Here is an 8,080-nt window from a genome sequence, read left to right as displayed (position 1 = left end):
GAAGACTTAATAATGTTAGCATGGCAATACTCCTCAAAACGATCTATAGGTTCAATGCAATCCTAAACAAAATTCCAAAGGTCTTTTTTCCAGAAATCAGAAAGTAGATCTCAAATTCATATGGAACTAAAAAAGGGTCCTGAATAGTCAAAACAATCTTGAAAAAAGAGAACAAAGTTGGGGGACTAAAATTCTCAATTTCAAAACTTACTTAAACAAAGTGGTATGGTACCAGCATAAGAATAGACATATAAACAAATGGAATAGAATTGAGAATCCAGAAGTAAACCCAGACATCAATGGCTAACTGATTTTTGACAAAGATGCTCAGACCATTCAATGGGGAAAGAATAGTCTTTTCAATAAATGGTGCTAGGATAACTGGACACCCACATGCAAAAGAATTAATTTTAACTCCTACTTCAAAGCATATGCAAAAAAATATATTATATGCAAAAATTAACTCAAGGATCGAAAACCTAAATGTAAGAGCTAAAATTATAAAACTCTTAGAAGAAAACATAGTGGTAAATCTTCATTACCTCATATTTGGCAATGGGTTCTTACATTTGACACCAAAAGCATGAACAACAAAAGGAAAATCAATAAATTGAACTTTATTAAAAAAACTAAAATTTTTGTGCATCAAAGAACATTATAAAAAATATGAGGAAGAGGAAGTGGCTTAACTGATAGAGTGTCCATCTACCATATGGAGGGTCAAGGATTCAATCCCCAGGGCCTCCTAACCTGTGAGGTAAGCTGTCCTACACACACTGCGGATGCACACAAGGAGTGCCGTGCCATGCAGGGGTGTCCCCGCATAGGGGTGCCCCATACGCAAGGAGTGCGCCCCGCAAGGAGAGCCGCCCCGCGTGAAAAAAGTGCAACCCACCCAGGAGTGATGCCGCACACATGGAGAGCTGACGCAGCAAGATGACACAACAAAAAAGAGACACAGTTTCCCAGTGCCGCTGGATAATGCAAGAGGACACAGAAGAACACACAGTGAATGGACACAGAGAGAAACGGGGCAGGGGGCGGGGGAGGAGAGAGAAATAAATAAAAATTAAATCTTAAAAAAAAAGGACTATGAAAAGACAATCTAAAGAATGGGAGAAAATACTTGCAAATCATATATCTGAGAATAATTAAATATCCAGAATATATAAAGAACTCTTACAACTCAACAGCTAAAAGACAAGCAACCCAATTTAAAAATGGACAAAAGGCGGCAGACTTGGCCCAGTGGTTAGGGCGTCCGTCTACCATATGGGAGGTCCGCGGTTCAAACCCCGGGCCTCCTTGACCCGTGTGGAGCTGGCCCACGTGCAGCACTGACGCGTGCAAAGAGTGCCTTGCCATGCAGGGGTGTCCCCACGTAGGGGAGCCCCACGCGCAAGAAGTGCACCCCATAAGGAGAGCCACCCAGTGTGAACGAAAGTGCAGCCTGCCCAGGAATGGTGCCGCACACCCGGAGAACTGTCACAACAAGATAACGCAACAAAAAGAAACACAGATTCCCATGCTGCTGACAACAACAGAAGCAGACAAAGAAGACACAGCAAATAGACACAGAAAACAGACAACGGGGGGGGGGGGCAGGAGAAATAAATAAATAATCTTTAAAAAAAAGAGAGAAAGAAAAAAAAAATGGACAAAGGACTTGAATAGACATTTCCCCCAAAAAAAGATATCAAATGGCCAACAAGCACATGGAAGGAAACTCAACATCATTAGTCATTAGGGAAGTGCAAATCAAAACCACAATGAGACACAACTTCATACCCACTAGGATGATTTTCATCAAGAACACAAAAAATAACAATTGTTGTGAATGTGGAGAAATAAGCCCTCATACTTTGCTGGTGGGAATGTAAAATAGTGTAGCCGCCAAGAAGAAAATCTGATGGTTCCTCAAAAAGTTCCTCAAAAATCTGGACTCAGATGGGATCTCCCTTCATAAGACTTTCATGCTAATGTGCTGGAGGTGCAGTTAATGTTGGGGTTTAAGATATATTTAGGGGATTTGAATCTCTGGACTGACAATGTGATAGCCAGATCCTGAGCCTCAACAGACTCCAGCACCTACAATCTGATTTATTGGACTTACCACACTCAGGTAAGATGGAGGTGAAGAAGGACAACCACCACACCATGGAGCCTAGAGTGATTACAACTGAAAATGGGAGGATTGCATCCAGCATCCAGGTGGAATCTGAGCCTCCTCTTGACATAAAGGTGCAATGGACACAACCAATCCAGTGTCCACATAGAAGAGGTGGCATTGGATTGGGAAAAGTGGACATAATGGACAAAGGGTATGGGGAAAGGCAGGAAGAGATGAGAGGTGGAGGCGTCTTCGGGACATGGAGCTGCCCTGGATGGTGCTTCAGAGGTAATCACCGGACATTGTAAATCCTCACAGGGCCTACATGATGGAATAGAGGAGAGTATGGGCCATGATGTGAACCAATGTATATGAGGTGCAGAGGTGCCCAAAGATGTACTTACCAAATCCAATGGATGTGTCATGATGATGGGAACGAGTGTTGTTGGGGGGGGGGAGAGGGGGGGTGGGGGGGTGGGGTTGAATGGGACCTCACATATATATTTTTAATGTAATATTATTACAAAGTCAATAAAAAATAAAAAAATTAAAAAAAATTAAAAAAAAAAAAAAAAAAAGTTCCTCAAAAAAGAATTTAAGAAGAAAATCTGATGGTTCCTCAAAAAGTTAAACATGCGATTACCATTTGACCCAGCAATTCTAATCCTAGAGAAAGGAAATCATATGTCCACGCAGACCTGTACATGAAGTTGGCAGCAGCACTATTTGAAAGAGCCAAGAGGTGCAAACAACCCAAAGTCTGTCAGTGGAGGAATGGATTAACAGATTGTGGTACATGCATATAATGGAATATTATTCTGCCCTAAAAAAGGAAGACGTTTCGATGCATGCTCTAACTTGGATGAACCTTGAAAACATTATGTTAAGTGAAGAAGTTAGGCACAAAAGGTCACATTGAATGATTCCTTAGGTTACCAGGAGGTGGGGGAGGGGGCAATGGGGAGTGATTACTTGCTTAGTCTAAGATGTTTTTATGGGTGATGAAAAAGTTTTGGGAAAAAAAAGGTTTTGAAGCTAGGTAGAGGTGGTAGTTGCACAACACTGTGAATACACCAAATACCACTGAATTGTACACTTTAAAGTGGTTAATTGCATGTTATCTGAATTTCACCTCACAACCACAACAAAAAAAGTGACAATAAATTCCCTTTTATTTGTTAAAAGAATCTTTCATACCTAAGAATGAGTAATATATATACATTATATGGTACATATTTCAGAATATTTGTTATTAAATTAATTTCAATCTATTTAGCTTATTGCATGCTTTAAATTTTTAAAAGATGTTTGTTTTAAATAAATTTTACGAATGTAGAGCACACTTTAAAAAGCATGTTGCAATTTTTATTTTCTTCAGTCATAAATGTCTCTGATCCCCTTAAGGAGATACGCAGATTTAAATTTTACAGATATTTATTTTCCTACCATAGTGGAAAACTGTTTAATTAAACTGGAAAATTTATCAAATTTCCAAGAAAAATATACAGTTTAAAAAAAAACAGCTTAAGTCACTAATGAAGCACTATAAGGAGAATTTGCCCAAATTTGGGTTTGTGTATCCTGATAATTCTCTCCCTTGGCCAAAATGTCATAAAATACCCGGAAAAGATAAAGGAACAAGATCAAGCAAAGGAGACTGGCCTTTGTTCCAAAAATTTACACAGGAAATATTTTTAAATTTTTAATATTTTTATTTTAATTCACCCCCTCCCCTTCACCCTGGAGAGGACTCCCTCGTCTGTCTGCTTGTCTTCTTCTTTAGGGACCAGGAACCAAACCCAGGACCCCCCACGTGGGAGGCAAGTGCCCAACCACTTAAGCCACTTCCGCTCCCTACTGGTCTCAGAGCCTGCTGGTTGTGGAGTCTGCTGGTTGCAACATCTGCTTGTTTTCTTTAGGAGGCACCGGGAACCGAACCTAGGACCTCCCATGTGGGAGGCGGGTGCCCAATTGCTTGGAGCCACATCCACTCCCCCACAGAAAAACATTTTAATTTTTAAAAATGTCTTCTGCATGACAGCTGTAAGAAGAAATGAAGTTGTAAAGCATACGACAACACAGATGAACCTGGCAGACATTATGTTGAGCAAAGCAAGCCAGACACAAAAGGACAAATCCTGTATGATTGTGTTACTATGAACCAAACATATTACGTAACATAATGTATGATTCAAAAAAAAATTGTGTGTGTATCCAGTACCTCTAATTGAGAAATATGTTTTTATTATTCAATTGTGTTTTCTTTTTAGTTTTTAATTGTTTTTATTTTCAATTATTAAATGTACAAAATAAAGTTTAAAAATTAAATTAAATTTTAAAAACGTCTGCGTGAGATCAAGCTCAAAAAAGCCAGTTACAGGGTTCTGCTTTAATAGTCAAAGTCCAAATAAATAAATACAAGTCACCCATTTTAGCAGTTAACAAATACAAATTGTGAAGACTATATTTGGGACCATGGAAGCAAAGGAAATATAAGAGATGGTACTTGTTAAAAATCGCTACTAGTAGATGCAGCGACCAGGCTCATTTTTAAAGTCTGTGCTGTAGACAACAGGGCTGGGCGGTTTAACCAATCAGCCTCTCCTGTTCTGAGTCTAGATTCTAGATGAGTCTGTCCTGTCCAATCCGGTTGCCCCTAGCCACAGGCAAGTTTAAGTTCATTAAATTTAAATACATTTTAAAATTCAGTTCCTCTGCTAGTGGAACGCTCTGGGTTCTTGGCTATGTCATGGAAAAGAATTTAAGGACACACCATAGGGTGGGCAAGGGATTAAAGAGTTTATTCAGAAACGAGAACAGAGTTAGGTGCACAACCCGAGACACGGGAGCGTGTGTGCTGCAGGGTGAGACGCGCACGCGGGACCCCAGGTCGAGCCTTTTTAGAGCTTCTCCCCCCTTTCCTAATGTGGGGAGGGGCCCCAGCTATTTGCCATTCTGCTTCGTTGCCCCACTTGTTAGCTCCCGGGGGCCAGTGGGGAGGCCGGTTTGCAGTTACCTGGGGCCTCCCCTTGACCTTGGGAAGAGTTCCAAGGGGGACCTCCTGGCCACAGCCTGGCGGGGTCTTTCCGGCTTTGTCCTTTGGCAGCAGCCTTCCCTCAGGGGGTTTCCGGGCGGGGTCCTGCTCTCTGCCCTCGGGCTTCCCCTGTACTAACCGCCTCCCCTTGAGGTCACTAGCCACGTCCCCTGCAGGGCTGGTAGCAGCCTTGGAACCTTCCATCAGAGAGCTGCTCTAGCTGCCTCCTCTCCAGCGTCTCTGGGAACAGGGATTTTACGATCAGATCGTGAAGAGACACTGGGATTAAGTCTCCTTCATTTGGAAGAGGAGCCCCTCTCCTCATGGGCCCTAATTTCTTTTTGCACATGGGGAATATGAATTCCAGGTGATTTCCTTCCACTTCTTGCCAGAAGTTGCAAAAGCATTTCCGTGCAAGAACAGATGACTGCAAAACAGCAAGCACGAGCTGGAAGAAAGCTTCCCTGGGCTCTTCAGGGCGGCCTTTCGTCAGACTCCGAAGCCCACCCACCCCCATCCCTCTTTAGCACACACCCGCTCAAGGGCAACCCAAGGTCAATTGTCAGATAATCGTAGTCCATACCTGTCCCTACCTGGGGCGGGAGCCCCACCCAGAAGGTGGTCCCCAGCCAGGACTGTTCCTAGCATGACCCCCCACCCCAGGCAGGCCGCGGTCTCAGCAGGACACAGTGGCGATGGGATGGCAACGATAGAAACCCACTCTGCAGAGGCCCAGGCCCGAGGAGGGCACCAGCTGGAGGGGTCCTGGCCCACTGCTGGCTGGGAGCGAGGGGACCCTCTGGCATGAGCTCAGCCAAAATGCCTGCAGCCGCGTGGCGCCTCGAGCTCGGTTTGGTTTAATGCTCTTCTGTTGTCGTCTTGAAATTCGTTGTTGAGCCAGCGCCTGCCCTTTCATTTCGCACTGGGGCCCTCAAATAATGCAGCCGTCCTAACCGGGAAGGGTCATTCCTTTCCCATCTGATGCACCAGGAATCCGAAGTGCTGAGGGTGGGTGATTCGCCCAAGGTCACACAGGGCTCAAGGTCACAAAGGGCTCTAAGTCGCCTTGAGTGGACAGAGTGCGAATCCGCACCCAAATCCAGGCCGGGGTCTCCCTCTGACCCTCAGCTCCCTCCTTCATTCCTTCGGCCAATAAGCATTTATTGAGAGCCTGACACATGGCAGACATCGGGATAGAAACCAGACTTGGGTCTGCTCCCAGGAGCTTACAGGAAAAGGGTGGTGAGAGGTTCCTCCAAGAATGACAGAAGTCCATGGGAAATTACAGCTGAGAGCAGGGCTTTGAGGGAGAGACCCCCGGGTGAGCGAAGGCACCCTGGAAAAGTGCCGCGGACCTGAAACAGGCAGAAGCTTTGGCGTTGGCTGAGCCAAGGGGAAGGAGCCTTCCGGGCGGGGAGCACCGCCGGCCAGGGCTCTGCGCAGAGGGACATGCGGGAGCAGGAACACGGCTGAGTCAAGTCCGCGCCCGCCCGCGGGGCCTCCCAGGTGGGGCCGAGCAGCTTTGTCTTCTTCCTAAAAGATAAAGGAAAACCCTGGAAGGGCTCTAAGCGGGGGCGGGCAAGTTGACACGATCGTATTTGGGCTTCAAAGAGATCACAGTGGCCCCAATAGGGACACTGGGGGAGGGGGGTGGGCGACAGTGACTAAGCCCCCGTGATTTAAAGACCCACAGCCACGCAGGGGGAAAGGAACAAAGAGCATTCAGGCGAGGCCCCCGCCTGGCGTGGGGAGTCCGCGGTGGGGCCCCTGGGCCATTTCCATTCCTCCTCCCTCCGCAGGGACTGTCTTTGTCACCCACCTCCTGCCCACGACCTCCCGGCCCGCCACAGGCCAAGCCCAGGGCCTTGCACAAAAAACCCAACAGTTTATTGGTGCAAGTTTCTAAAAAATCTTGCCTCCCTCCACCCCCAAAAATGCGCCTTAATTTCACAGAAACAACGTGAGTGGAACTCGGGATGAAGGACAGGGTTTGAACAACATGAAATTCCAGGAGACACTCAGACCCCGGGGTCGTGCCACACTGGTGCCACCTACTGGCAACAGACCTACAGCGCAGGGTAGTGCCTCCCGCGGCCTTAGCGTGAGGGGGAAGCGGGGGCGGGACTAAAAGGATAAAATAAGTGAAATAAAAACAAAAAATAAGTCCTCTTCTGTCCAATATAATGTTGCTTGTCTTGGGACCTTCATCAAATAACTTAACCCTCTCTGAATTTATGGAATCCCCGTCAGGAAAATGGGATTAATAATGTCATTCTCACAGGGATGCGGTAAAGATGGAAAGACAAAGTACAATAAAAGCCTTATAAATTATAAAGTACTACGCAAATATTTTTAAGATGCCTTGCCTTGCCTTGCTTTTCCTTGCCTTTCCTTTCTCCTCTCCTCTCCCCTCCCCTCCTCTCCTTCCTCTTTTCTCCTTTTCCTTCACCACAACAAAAATATGGACTTGAACTTGAGACCTGGGCTGGCTCTCCCTCTGTCATGTAGCGGACATATCACGCTGCTATCCGAGCTCCCACATTGGGGTTTGGGAAGAGGAGGCGACAGTGCCATTTTCTCGGGGGTTACCTCAATCGTTACATGACAGCAGAGGTCAACGGGCTGTCGCAGAGCACGTGCACAGCACACGGTCCCAAATGGAGGGGTCCCGCACACGGAGCCGGGAGCCTCCCCAGGGAGCCTCGCGCAGCCCTGCCCTGACCCCACTTGGCCAGGCCCCGTCCCCTCCCCTCAGCACCGGCGGCCTGGACTGCCAGGCCAAGACTGTGCTAATGCTGGGAAAACAGCGTGTCACTGTACGGATTTTATGCCTTGACCAAATAGGTCCTTCCAGGTCACAGTCAACAAAAAATCATGACAAATCTACCCACCCCTTATAGGATAATAAGGGTATTTGCTGCTTAGCGGGAATTATA

This window comes from Dasypus novemcinctus, chromosome 10 (assembly GCF_030445035.2).
Source record: "Dasypus novemcinctus isolate mDasNov1 chromosome 10, mDasNov1.1.hap2, whole genome shotgun sequence".
Taxonomy (NCBI): Eukaryota; Metazoa; Chordata; class Mammalia; order Cingulata; family Dasypodidae; genus Dasypus; species Dasypus novemcinctus.
The sequence above is the reverse complement of the archived record's forward strand: the minus strand, read 5'-3'. Positions refer to the sequence as shown.